At 39.4% G+C, this 14600-nt stretch overlaps 1 protein-coding gene across 2 annotated transcripts in view; it reads right to left on the bottom strand.

The window, feature by feature from the left end:
• Positions 1 to 14600, bottom strand: part of LOC133643496 (cadherin-22-like) — a 1271581-nt gene that overhangs the window by 406680 nt on the left and 850301 nt on the right. For both annotated transcript variants that reach the window (XM_062038118.1, XM_062038117.1), the window contains exon 4: positions 3567 to 3696. The gene's annotated coding sequence lies outside the window, so the exon portion shown is untranslated. The remainder of the gene's footprint in view (positions 1 to 3566; positions 3697 to 14600) is intronic.

Consider the following 14600-nt stretch of genomic DNA (forward strand, 5'->3'; position numbering starts at 1 on the left):
TTTAGGGATTTCACCATCTACGGTCCGTAAATATCATCAAAGGGTTCAGAGAGTCTGGAATCTAACTCGCAGGGCGTTTCCAAATTAATTTTAAACAACCTAACGGTCTGATTGATGCAAATGTAACACAACCGTGTGGCCAACGTGAATACTTCAGGTCAATGATCATTAATAGTGGTCGGTTCGAAACACAGCGCAGCATTCACTTATATTACCCAAACCGAACAACCTTCCCTAGTCATGAAAAAAAAAAGAATGCCACCGACACAAAAAGTCGACACACACGGTTACACATAACACAACCTGATCACTAACTTTGTGCATATTATTACAAAAAAATGTCCAATTACCATAAAAATTCAAAATTTATTACAATGTATGAATGGAAAAATGCAAAACCCGCTACACTTATCTATGTTTAGCACATTTTAACTGCTTGATATTTCTGATTGATTACAAAACTTTAAGGATGCCGTCACGGAAGTAAACAAGGTAGAAGTCGAACTTTCACATACTCTTAATATCCAATTATATTCATTATTAATTACATATCCATTATATTAATATAAAATGTACACATACTGTATATATGCATAGGCTTTATATTTTGTTACTTTATGCAATCGGCTTTCGGCCCCTGGCTACATTTTTTTAGCCCAATGCGGCCCCCAAGTCAAAAAGTTTGGACAACCCTGGTCTAGAGATTATTATTTTTGTTACCGTAAGGCACTGGTTCTTTATTATTTACTTTGTTATTTATCCGTAGCTTTGAGTCATTACATAAAAAGGGCTATTTAAATAAAATTCACTTCATTTCACTTCCTAGATAGGAGACTTAAACAACCAAAGAGGGTTTTTAGGATCTGGCTTCATAATCGCTAGCCAAAGATTCGGCTTCACAGCATTCTTGGCAACCGGCTTCTGTACTGAACCAAATCTTCCCTACTCAAAAATCTGATTGCAACTTTTATTTGCAACCCGCCATAAGTCTACCGGGTTGACATTCACACAGAACACAAGGTAAACAAAAAAACACTCAACAAAAATACAAATGCAAGGCTTCTGTTAGTATTTCATTTTTCATAAGCTGAACTGAAATATCTGAAACGTTTTATAGGCTAAATGTTTCCTAATCTGTGTTAGTGAGCATATATCCATTGCTGAGATCCACCTCACAGGTGTGGTATATCAAGATGTCGATTAAACGGCATGATTATTGCACAGGTCTGGCGCCGACCCGGACCATCCCAAACATGCTAAATGGGTGACATGTCCAGTGAGTATGTTTTCTATGCAATAACTGGTATGTTTCCAGGAACTGAGTACAGAATCCTTGCAACAGGGGGCCATGCATTATCACTTTGCACAAGGTGATGGTCGTGCATGAATGGTACAACAACGGGGCCCAGGATCATGTCACTGTGCATTCAGAATGCCGTCAGGAAAATATAGCTGTGTTGTTTCTTGTCTATAACATACTTGTGCGTCGCTACATCAACATCTTTGACATCAGCAAAGATGCACACCAACACAATGCCATCCATCCATCCATCTTCTTCCGCTTATCCGAGGTCGGGTCGCAGGGGCAGCAGCCTAAGCAAGGAAGCCCAGACTTCCCTCTCCCCAGCCACAGCCGGGGTATCCCGAGGCGTTCCCAGGCCAGCCGGGAGAAACAGTATTCCCAAAGTGTCCTAGGTCTTCCCTGTGGCCTCCTACCGGTCGGACGTGCCCTAAACACCTCCTTAGGGAGGCGTTCGGGTGGCATCCTGACCAGATGCCCGGACCACCTCATCTGGAACCTCTCGATGTGGAGGAGCAGCGGCTTTACTTTGAGCCCCTCCCGGATGGCAGAGCTTCTCACCCTATCTCTAAGGGAGAGCCCCGCCATCCGGCGGAGGTTACTCATTTTGGCCACTTGTACCTGCGATCTTGTCCTTTCGGTCATAACCATAGGCTCATGACCATAGGTGAGGATGGGGACGCAGATCGACCGGTAAATTGAGAGCTTTGCCTTCCGGCACAGCTCCTTCTTCACCACAACGAATCGATACAGCGTCCGCATTACTGAAGACGCCGCACCGCCTGTGGATCTCACGATCCACTCTTCCCTCACTCTTGAACAAGACTCCAAGGTACTTGAACTCCTCCACATGGGGCAGGGTCTCCTCCCCAACCACTCCACACTTTATCGGCCGAGAACCAAGATCCTGGCCAGATGGGGACGTAGATCGACTGGTAAATTGAGAGCTTTGCCTTCCGGCACAGCTCTTTCTTCGCCACAACAAATCGATACAGCGTCCGCATTACTGAAGATGCTGCACCGATCCGCCTGTGGATCTCACGATCCACTCTTCCCTCACTCGTGAACAAGACTCCAAGGTACTTGAACTCCTCCACATGGGGCAGGGTCTCCTCCCCAACCTCTTCAACCACTCCACACTTTATCGGGCGAGAACCAAGATCCTGGCCAGATGGGGACGTAGATCGACCGGTAAATTGAGAGCTTTTGCCTTCCGGCACAGCTCCTCCTTCACCACAACGAATCGATACAGCGTCCGCATTACTGAAGACGCCGCACCGATCCGCCTGTGGATCTCACGATCCACTCTTCCCTCACTCGTGAACAAGACTCCAAGGTACTTGAACTCCTCCACATGGGGCAGGGTCTCCTCCCCAAACTCTTCAACCACTCCACCCTTTACCGGGTGAGAACCATGGACTCGGACTTGGAGGTGCTGATTCTCATCCCAGTCGCTTCACACTCTGCTGCGAACCGATCCAGTGAGAGGTATAAAAGAAAGGGCATCTCTATCCTCCTTCAAAACCGCAATAAAAGTTCACCTCCAGGCAGCTACAACCCTAAACTAACACCCTCCCCGGATTGCTAACAATCAAATGTAAACAATCAAATGCAGATACTTTTTCTTATGCCTTCTGATCTCTCTCTCTCTCTCTCTCTCTCTGTCTCTCTCTCTATGTCCACTACTGGATGTCCATATCCTACCCCCCCTCCACACCCCTGATTGTAAATAATGTAAATAATTCAATGTGATTATCTTGTGTGATGACTGTATTATGATGATAGTATATATCTGTATCATGAATCAATTTAAGTGGACCCCGACTTAAACAAGTTGAAAAACTTATTCGGGTGTTACCATTTAGTGGTCAATTGTACGGAATATGTACTTCACTGTGGAACCTACTAATAAAAGGCTCAATCAATCAATCAAGCTGAAGATCCTGGCCAGATGAAGCCATCAGGACCACATCACCTGCATAAAGCAGAGACCTAATCCTACAGCCACCATACCGGATCCCATCAATGCCCTGACTGTGCCTAGAAATTCTGTCCATAAAAGTTATGAACAGAATCGGTGACTAAGTGGAGCCACCCGCACTACGCCATACCGTGAAAACCGGGATATATCCCTGGAAATGAAAACCTCTTCAAAAGTGCCGAACCTTATCAAATAGGAGCATTTTCCCACTCGGGTCGGTTACAATGACGGACTTTAGTCAGGTCGAGACCAAGATAAGGATGACGAACATCCGGATTAATTTACCTGAGATAGTTTCTGGCAGTTTATGAAGAAATTCTCAGACCATCATGGAGGTGAAGACGCTGGATGTGGAGATCCTGGACTGGTTCTGCGGTTGTCAGGCCGGATGGAAGTAGTTTATTCCCTGGACCACCTTTGGAGATGGTGAAATACAGAGTGAAATGAAGAGTCAAATCGCAGGCAACAGCTCTGGTGAACGTTTGTAATAAAACTGCAATACTCATGCTGCCACATCATCATCTTGATATGCCTCACCTGTGAGGTGGATGGATTGATTTGACAAAATTAGAAGTGCTCACTAACAATGGTTAACACATATTTGGTAACAATATGTGTTGATCTTTAATTTTGAGCAAAAACAGAAATAATGTGTGTGTATTTTTGTTAATATAAGACAACCTTTGCGAGAGATGATTATACATTATGCCTAATACCTTGAATAGTAGCATTACAGTCGTGGTTAAAAGTGTACATACACTTGTAAAGAACATAATGTCATGGCTGTCTTGAGTTTCCAAACATTTCTACAACTCTTATTTTTTTGTGATAGAGTGATTGGAGCACATACTTTTTTCTCGCAAAAAAACAGACCACATAACTTTCCTCCAGAAGGTCTTATCTTTGTCCATGTGATGTCAGATGAAACACAAATTTACCTGTTTGGCCACAATACCCAGCAATATGTTTGGAGGAGAAAAGGTGAGGCCTTTAATCCCAGGAACACCATCCCTACCGTCAAGCATGGTGGTGGTAGTATTATACTCTGGACCTGTTTTGCTTCCAATGCAACTGGTACTTTACAGAGAGTAAATGGGACTATGAAAAAGGACGATGTAGTAGAATTTCTGACCTTTGAACTATATTTCGTGTCTATTAAGAATGTCTGCTCATTGCATTTCTCTTCTATTCTATACCATTGAATAGACCAGATGTAGGACAAAGTTGAATATGAAGTCGTGCCAACCTGTCTACAAAATGTTTTGATTGTCTAAGTATGACTAAGGGATTCGAGGTTGTTATGGAACAGACAGGTCAAAACAACAAGACCGTGACGCACGAGGAAAACAGATAAACGCATGGGGAAACAGATAAAAATGGCCAGGAGACCAGGACTCAAAGAGATTGCTTTTTTTGTGTGTCCTCCGGAGGACGTTTTGTTTGTCTGCAGGGACAGCTCAATCCAACTTGCACTTTTGACTAAGGGTGAATAAACTTTTTGTACTAAACTCACTTTTGTTAGTGTTTAAGCTTCGGACAATCCACTACAAGGATTACCTCCAAATTCTTCAGGACAACCTAAAACCATCAGCCCGGAGGTTGGGTCTTGGGCGCAGTTGGGTGTTCCAACAGGACAATGACCCCAAACACACGTCAAAAGTGGTAAAGGAATCAGGCTACAAATTAAGGTTTTAGAATGGCCTTCCCAAAGCCCTGACTTAAACGGGTGGACAATGCTGAAGAAACAAGTCCATGTCCGAAAACCAACACATTTAGCTGAACTGCACCAATTTTGTCAAGAGGAGTGGTCAAAAATTCAACCAGAAGCTTGCCAGAAGCACCTTATTGCAGTGAAACTTGCCAAGGGACATGTAAACAAATATTAAAGGCCTACTGAAATGAATTTTTTTAAATTTAAACGGGGATAGCAGATCTATTCTATGTGTCATACTTGATCATTTCGCGATATTGCCATATTTTTGCTGAAAGGATTTAGTATAGAACAACGACGATAAAGATTGCAACTTTTGGTATCTGATTAAAAAAAAGGCTTGCCCCTACCGGAAGTAGCGTGACGTAGTCAGTTGAACATATATGCAAAGTTCCCTATTGTTTACAATGATGGCCGCATGAAGTGAGAGAGATTCGGACTGAGAAAGCGACAATTTCCCCATTAATTTGAGCGAGGATGAAAGATTTGTGGATGAGTAAAGTGCAAGTGAAGGACTAGTGGGGAGTTGAAGCTATTCAGATAGGGAAGATGCTGTGAGAGCCGGGGGTGACCTGATATTCAGCTGGGAATGACTACAACAGTAAATAAACACAAGACATATATATACTCTATTAGCCACAACACAACCAGGCTTATATTTAATATGCCACAAATTAATCCTGCATAAAAACACCTGCGTGTTTGTTATGCTAGCTCCTAGCTCCTCTGCTAGCTCCTAGCTCCATAGAACACGCCAATACAATTCAAACACCTGATCAACACACACAATCACTCAGCCCAAAAGACCGTTCCCCTAACCCAAGGTTCATAAAGCTTATATATTTTTAAAAAGTTACGTACATACGCAAAAAAAAGTTGCGCACATACGGTCAAGCGATCAAATGTTTAGAAGCCAAAGCTGCATACTCACAGTAGCACGTCTGCGTCTTTGTCATCCAAATCAAAGTAATCCTGGTAAGAGTCTGTGTTGTCCCAGTTCTCTACAGGCGTCTGTGTATCGAAGTCAAAAGTCCTCCTGGTTAGAGTCTCTGTTATCCGAGTTCTTCCATCTTGACTGCATCTTTCGGGAATGTAAACAAAGAAGCGCCGGCTGTGTACTGTTGTTGCTGACTACGTTCGAAAAATACGTCCATTTCGCACCGACAACTTTCTTCTTTGCTTGCTCAGCTTCCTTCTCCATAATGCAATGAACATGATTGCAACAGATTCACGAACACAGATGTCCAGAATACTGTGGAATTATGAAATGAAAACAGAGCTTTTTCGTATTGGCTTCAATGTGGAAGGCATACCCGTGTTCGCCGGGCTACGTCACGCGCATACGTCATCCTCAGAGGCGTTTCGAACCGGAAGTTTAGCGGCAAATTTAAAATGTCACTTTATAAGTTAACCCGGCCGTATTGGCATGTGTTATAATGTTAAGATTTCATCATTGATATATAAACTATCAGACTGTGTGGTCGGTAGTAGTGGCTTTCAGTAGGCCTTTAACATTGCTGTATGTATACTTCTGTCATATTTTCAGTAGACCCATAATAAATTAATAAAAGAACCAAACTTCATGAATGTTTTTTTTGTGACCAACAAGTATGTGCTCCAATCACTCTATCACAAAAAAATAAGAGTTGTAGAAAGTATTGGAAACTCAAGACAGCCATGACATTATGTAAACTTTTGACCATGACTATACGTATCAAATATTATTATTTACAAAAGCTACAAACTGAAAGTAATTAAACTGCAAAAGTTTGCCTCCTATTGTCATGCAATCGTTTTAAGATTTATTTTTAGGCTGACTTTTTGGATAACATTTTTTTTTTCCCGCCTTGAGAAACTTGAGTGGCATACCCGAGGTCAAGCCGAGCGACAAAATATGTTATAGGAGGTACAGCAGGATTATTTTTTTCCTTTCACCAGACGGACGATAACATCATTTTAGCTACCTAAATAGAACTGTTGAAAAAAAACAGCCCTCATCTCTCTGCAAAAATCTACCTCAGAGAGGCCATTCAGAACTTTCTTCTTTTTTTTTTTTTGAGAAATAGCTTTGCGCTCTTCTCTCGTGATGCACAACAGGCGCACTGTGGAAAAAAAAAGCGAGTGGATAGGTATGGTAATTGATGACAGCCCGGCGGCTTCAAAACACCAGCCGCAGGATAAATAAGACCCTCTTTTAATGAGAATCAAAGACCCGCTGAGCTTGTGCACACAGACAGACACAGACACACATGCGGCTGCCAAACTAGTCGCCCCCTGCAGGGATTACACCTCGTGCGGTTAGCTAAACGCCGCCATTCACTTTGAACACAATGGTTATAGCTTTCTGCCTATGGTGCACACTCCACTGCGGATGGCCCCACCACCGTTTATTTCCGTCCCGCATCAACCGGTGTCGACAGCCAAAATGAAATGAAGTGATGCAGATGCTTCTTCTCGCCAAATGCAAGCATTTCCATTGGCCTGGTGTCACTTAGCAAGTCAAAATGTCTGCAGATGGGGCGATGGCAGAGCAGTGTTTCCCTCACATTCATTTATTTGTGGCGGCCCGCCACGAAAGAATTACGTCCGCCACAAATATATATATATATATTTTTTTTTTTTTTTTTTTTTTTTTTTTGGTCCTCTCCAGCTTCTCAGGCAAATCATATAGCAGATGTAGATGCCCATATCGGCTGTTCAGATTTACTTTACAAAAGAGAAGTGTAGGATACTTCTCTTGGTGCCTTATTTGTATTTGACTTTATGAAATGTATTTATATTAGAAACACAACATGTGTATACAACAAAGGGTGCAAAGTCTGCAGGCAGTAGGAAACACATGGTTAAGTGTAGGGAGTAAAACTGATGGCAGTCTAAAGTTCAAGATTTTTGGAGCTCTTTGTTCAGTGGATCAGATGTTTGATGAAGCTCTGTGTCTATCTACCACCACTTTCTGTTCATTTGTTACTGACTGTGGCAGGACACCTCTGCCTCTGTTTCACTTTATGTTGCTGGTAAATAATATGGTTGTAGTAGTAGGCTAAAGTTAAATTATTTAGTATGCACTAATTAAAGGGGCAGAGCTTTATGAGACATTTTAGCTTTTATATTTTATAAGATATATTTTTTTGTAAGAACCACAATCAATAAATATATTTCAGTGAATAACTTATTGTTCAAATCTGTATATAAATATGTACATAAAGTGTTGTAATTATATTGTAAAATGGATGGATGGATGGACGTTTAAAACAAAACTGTTATTAATTAGTAAGTATACATTTTTTGAGCCTTTTTAGAGAAAATCATATCATTGTAGTAAATTATGCAAATTACTCGATGATGTCACGGTGACCACGCCCATAGCCACGCCCCCACCGCCACAGGTATCTCGGCAGTTTATGGGAAACACTGCAGAGGGTGTGACAACGTAAAGTAGACTCTTTTCCGCGGACATGTCTTCTTATGCAAGGCTGTCCGGGCGGGGTTTCTTAAATGCCTCAAATGTCCGGCATTTTGAGTCGGGGTTGCGTGTATTTTCAATGTACATGCAGGGTTAAGAAGGGGTTAAAATCAAAACAAATTGGGAAGGTGTGCGCACGCGGAGGGGCAGAGACAGAGAGAGCGAGAGAAAGTGAGGGAGAGGATTGATTGACATACTTGCCAAGACCCCCGATTTTCCCGGGAGACTCCCGAATTTCAGTGCCCCTCCCGAAAATCTCCCGGGGCAACCATTCTCCCGAAATTGTCCTGATTTCCGTCCAGACAACAATATCGGGGGCGTGCCTTAAAAGGCACTGCCTTTGCGTGCCGGCCCAATCACATAATATCTATGGCTTTTCACATTCACACAAGTGAATGCAATGCATACTTGGTCAACAGCCATACAGGTCACACTGAGGGTGACCGTATAAACATCTTTAACACTGTTACAAAGATGCGCCACACTGTGAACCCACACCAAACAAGAATGACAAACACATTTCGGGAGAACATCCGCACCTTAACACAACATAAACACAACAGAACAAATACCCAGAACCCCTTGCGTCCCTCTTCTGCGATGCTACAATATACACCCCCTGCTACCCCCTACCCCCCCACCTCATATATATATATATATATATATATATATATATATATATATATATATATATATATATATATATATATATATATATATATATGTATATATATATATGTGTGTGTATATATATATATATATGTGTGTGTATATATATATATATATATATATATATATATATATATATATATATATATATATATATATATATATATATGTGTATATATATATATATATATATATATATATATATATACATGTGTGTGTATATATATATATATATATATATATATATATATATATATATATATATATATATATATATATATATATATATATATATATATATATATATATATATATATATACACAATCAGAATCAGAAATACTTTATTAATCACCGAGGGGAAATTAAAATGTAGAATTTATTTTGAATATTTCTACCTCTGCACTTTTTTCCAAAACTGTGAAAGTTACGGAATATAAGTGTGACTCATTTTGTTATACGGTCAAGCAGTGTTGGCGTTAAAGCACTTTTTGTGTCTTTTTAACGCATTTATTTTATTAATTTTTTTTTTAACATTTGTGGCCCACAGCTAATGTTTTAAAGGGCCACGGCACATTCTAAAAATACTATTAAAATAAAAAAAAAACATAACAAAAGTGAAATAAAAAATCTTAAAGATGAAATGTAATTTACAAAAACTTGCAATGTTGACTAATAAAACAAAGCTGTTTTTTTTTTTTCTTTCAAACTGTCATTGCTCAAAACATAATATTGAATCAAAATCATGGGCCTGCCGCGAAACGGGGTGTGCAGGGACCGGCCTCGAAGACAGCGACAGGTGAGTAGATGGTCCAGATGGCGCTTGTGATCTAATCACCTGTCGCCTTTATTAGCAGCAGCCGGCACGAGACAGGGGGGTTGGAGTTGGAGCGAGGGCGAGAGACGCGAGACTGAGAAGAAAAAAACATATATTGCTGGAAAGCAATCGCTGCATGAGAATAAAAAGACTTAATTCAAACGATCTACCGGTCTCCTGAAGATCTGTCGGCCAGGAGACTACTCACCTGCCGCTGTCTTCGAGGCCGGTCCTTGCACACCCCGTTCCGCGACAGGCCCGCAGGCCACGCACCCCCTCCACAGCTACGTTCACAAGTCATCAGTGTACAGTATTTTAAAATCAAAAGTAAAATCACATGCATTGATAAAATACTGAATACCAACTCAAGGTCACGTCATTTTATGGACCCTGCAAAAGCTTAAATGCACAATGGATGCCTATTATCTTAATTAATATTTTCCTATGCCCAACTTTTCATACGATTTGGTTTTCAATGACATATTTTGTCCCAGTTGCATTAACCGTCTTGGTTAACCTACAACCGAACATTGAGTGTGACAAAAGGATGTTTCCGCTCGTGTAGGAAACAAACAAACAAACATGTAATCATGGGTACAGTATGTATGATCACAATAGCAATTATATCTTGAAATAGCAATGCCGTGATCGGGTTGAAACAAAAATAAACAATGAGATAATATATATTTTGCGACAGAGTTTGTACAAACCGTCTTAGCGCAAACACAATGAAGCTTTTTAGTCCAACATAATTGTCAACATGATTTAGAAAACGCATCTCATTACGAAATCTATGAAGAGCAAACAACACATTATTTGGCATTTGCATGTTTTGATTATGAATAAATACAGTCTAGATTCAAAGCTTTTAATCTGCTTTTCTGAGACCCCTCGTTTTGTTCAGCGCAGATAGACAGCATGTTTTACACAGTGCTCTTATTGTGAAGGCCGGAAGTGTGTTGTTTGTCTTGGGTGTCAATATAGTGCTAGGTCAGGGGTGTCCAAACTTTTTCCACTGAGGGCCGCACACTGAAAAATCAAAGCAAGCGGGGGCCATTTTCATATTTTTTTTTACATTTAGGCCTCCACTCAGGGGGACCCCAAAGGGTTTTGGTCAAAAAAAATGTTAAAAATGTGTCATTATTATTATTATTATTTTTATTATTATTCAAGTTATAAATGTCTAGATCAGGGGTGTCCAAACTTTTTCCACTGAGGGCCTCACACTGAAAAATCAAGGCAAGCGGGGGCCATTTTCATATTTTTTTTACATTTAGGCCTCCACTCAGGGGGACCCCAAAGGGTTTTGGTGAAAAAAAATATTAAAAATGTGTCATTATTATTATTATTATTTTTATTATTATTCAAGTTATAAATGTCTAGATCAGGGGTGTCCAAACTTTTTCCACTGAGGGCCGCATTCTGAAAAATCAAAGCAAGCGGGGGCCATTTACATATTTTTTTTACATTTAGGCCTCCACTCAGGGGGACCCCAAAGGGTTTTGGTCAAAAAAAAAATTAAAAATGTGTCATTATTATTATTATTATTTTTATTATCATTCAAGTTATAAATGTCTAGATCAGGGGTGTCCAAACGTGTTCCACTGAGGGCCGCATTCTGAAAAATCAAAGCAAGCGGGGGCCATTTTCATATTTTTTTTTTACATTTAGGCCTCCACTCAGGGGGACCCCAAAGGGTTTTGGTCAAAAAAAATATTAAAAATGTGTCATTATTATTATTATTATTTTTATTATTATTCAAGTTATAAATGTCTAGATCAGGGGTGTCCAAACTTGTTCCACTGAGGGCCGCATTCTGAAAAATCAAAGCAAGCGGGGGCCATTTTGATATTTTTTTTTTTTAAAAACCAATACAATATATGTATAAAAAATATACATTTAGGCCTCCACTCAGGCTTGATCCCGGGGACCCCAAAGGGAATTTGGTCAAAAAAATATTAAAAATGTGTCATTATTCAGTGTTATTATTTTTATTATTATTCAAGTTTTAAATCTCTAGATCAACATTAGGTCTATCTGTAAATATAACGGTTTTAAAGATTTAAGTTGTATGCTCTTTTTGTCAAAGAAAACACTGTTTTTTTATGGAAAAAATACAAAATATGCAATATTTTCACACAATACATTTTTTAAGTGGAATATTTGAGATTATATAATAATTGGAGCCTTAAAAAGGTCAATAACTCATAACAACATTGATTGTAATTCATTAATATTTTTTGAGAAATGACACTTAAAAACAAATCACATAAAATTATTGGGGATCCAAATAATTATAGTGTTAAAAAATGAATTATATTTTTTTTTTTTACTGTTTACTTTTAACACAACAATCTCGAGATCAACTTCAGATCTATCCGTCAATTATACGTTTTATTGTTGTTTATGTTTTTTGTTTGTTCATTTTAGGCCCTTTAAAAAAAAAACAGCTCAGTTTTTTATATAGCAAACACAAAATATGCAACATTTTCCCCAAAAATATCTCAAATGTGACGTAATTGGAGCCTTGGATAGGTCAATAATTCACAATGACATTGATTTTGATTGATTATTATTTTTTAAAGATATAATAATGGCAGCTTTGTGTTATTAGAGTAAACATTGCGACATTTTCTCTTTACATTTCACCTGTTTGCTCTTTTATACCACTTATCATGTTTTTAATTTTTTTCAATCGTATTTTTAAAATGTGCCGTGGGGCCGTTAAAAAATGACCCGCGGGCCACAAATGGCCCCCGGGCCGCACATTGGACACCCATGTGCTAGGTCATGGTTTTGCCATCCTCCCTTTTTTTTTTTTTGGAGCTTTTGTATTGTGCTCATCTTTATACAGTAAGACCCTTACCAACAGTAACGTGACAAAATATGGTCCATCTCATGGTAATGTTGCTTTCTCATCTCGATCGTAGCAGCAAAACAAGCAAACTATATGCAGCGAGAGGTATTTGGAATTGTTTTGTAAAGTCAAACATTGCAATAGTTGTCTAAATCTTCACACTCCCTAAATATACAATAAGGATAACACTGTTCTTAATTAAGAATATTATTGTAATGAAAAGCTACACTTGAGCCTCTCCAGACAAGCATAAAAGCAATGCATTCAACACAAACCAAGAAACAAATAAAGGCAGAGAAAAGGAAATAATGGAATAAAAACGCAAAAAGTAAACCCTAAATAATACAAGATAACAATACAAGATAACACTTAAATGGGAAACACTAAACGTTACAAGTATATCAAGCTAACCTTTAACGGAGTGGTCACTGCAAATGTGTACATCCTTCCGCTCTACTCCTTTGGATTGGAGTGTGTGGTACTTTTGTCGTCTTTTTCCTTTAAATCTTGCACTCTTCCGCCACTACCCGTTTCGCGGTTTAAACGATTCGTACAGCCGAAAACAACGCAAACATAGGGCATTTTTGGAGGTCTACAACTTCTTTGTGTGTGGCTGGGTCAAGGAAATTGTTATCAAGCCTCTCCCAGATAAATATGAATCGTTTTTGGTCGGGTAAGTTTGCATTTAATGATTTAACTTTGTGTCTACAACCATGTGTGTTGCTGTTGTATGCGCCGTTTACGAGTATGCGTGTTTTTTCCCCGTCTTTATCAAAATATAACTATAAATGTCAACGTTGTGTATGCGCTGAAGGTTTCAGTTATGATCGGTGCCTTTGGTAAAAGCTTAGGTTTTGCTCACATTTGAATTATTTTATTTAGACTTGCCGAGTTGGTGCTTTACGGAACATTTCGTAGCAAAAATGTGTCTTAAGAAATACAAATAATAGAAGATAATATTTAAATGGGAAACACTAAACGTTAAAAGTATATCAAACTAACCTTGGTCACTGCAAATGTGTGCATCCTTAGGCTCTGCTCCCTTGGACTGGAGTGTGTGGTACTTTTGTAGTCTTTTTCCATTAAATCTTGTACTCTTCCGCTATTCTTCATAACCTCTTGAAGAACTGTGACGAAAAGCGTTTACCCGTTTCGCGATTTAAACGATTCGTACAGCCGAAAACAACGCCAACATAGGGCATATTTGGAGGTCTACAACTTCTTTGTGTGTGGCTGGGTCAAGGCAATTGGTATCAAGCCTCTCCCAGATAAATATGAATCGTTTTTGGTCGGGTAAGGTTGCATTTAATGATTTAACTTTGTGTCTACAACCATGTGTGTTGCTGTTGTATGCGCCGTTTACGAGTATGCATGTTTTTCCCCGTCTATAAATGTCAATGTTGTGTATGTGCTGAAGGCTTCAGTTATGATCGTTGCCTTTGGTAAAAGCTTAGGTTTTGCTCACATTTGAATTATTTTATTTAGACTTGCCGAGTTGGTGCTTTACGGAACATTTCGTAGCAAAAATGTGTCTTAAGAAATACAAATAATAGAAGATAATACTTAAATGGGAAACACTAAACGTTAAAAGTATATCAAACTAACCTTGGTCACTGCACATGTGTGCATCCTTAGGCTCTGCTCCCTTGGACTGGAGAGTGTGGTACTTTTGTTGTCTTTTTCCATTAAATCTTGTACTCTTCCGCTATTCTTCATAACCTCTTGAGGAACTGTGGCGAAAACAGTTTACCCGCTTCGCGATTTAAACGATTCGTACAGCCGAAAACAACGCCAACATAGGGCA

This window comes from Entelurus aequoreus, linkage group LG26 (assembly GCF_033978785.1).
Source record: "Entelurus aequoreus isolate RoL-2023_Sb linkage group LG26, RoL_Eaeq_v1.1, whole genome shotgun sequence".
In the NCBI taxonomy this organism is placed as follows: Eukaryota; Metazoa; Chordata; class Actinopteri; order Syngnathiformes; family Syngnathidae; genus Entelurus; species Entelurus aequoreus.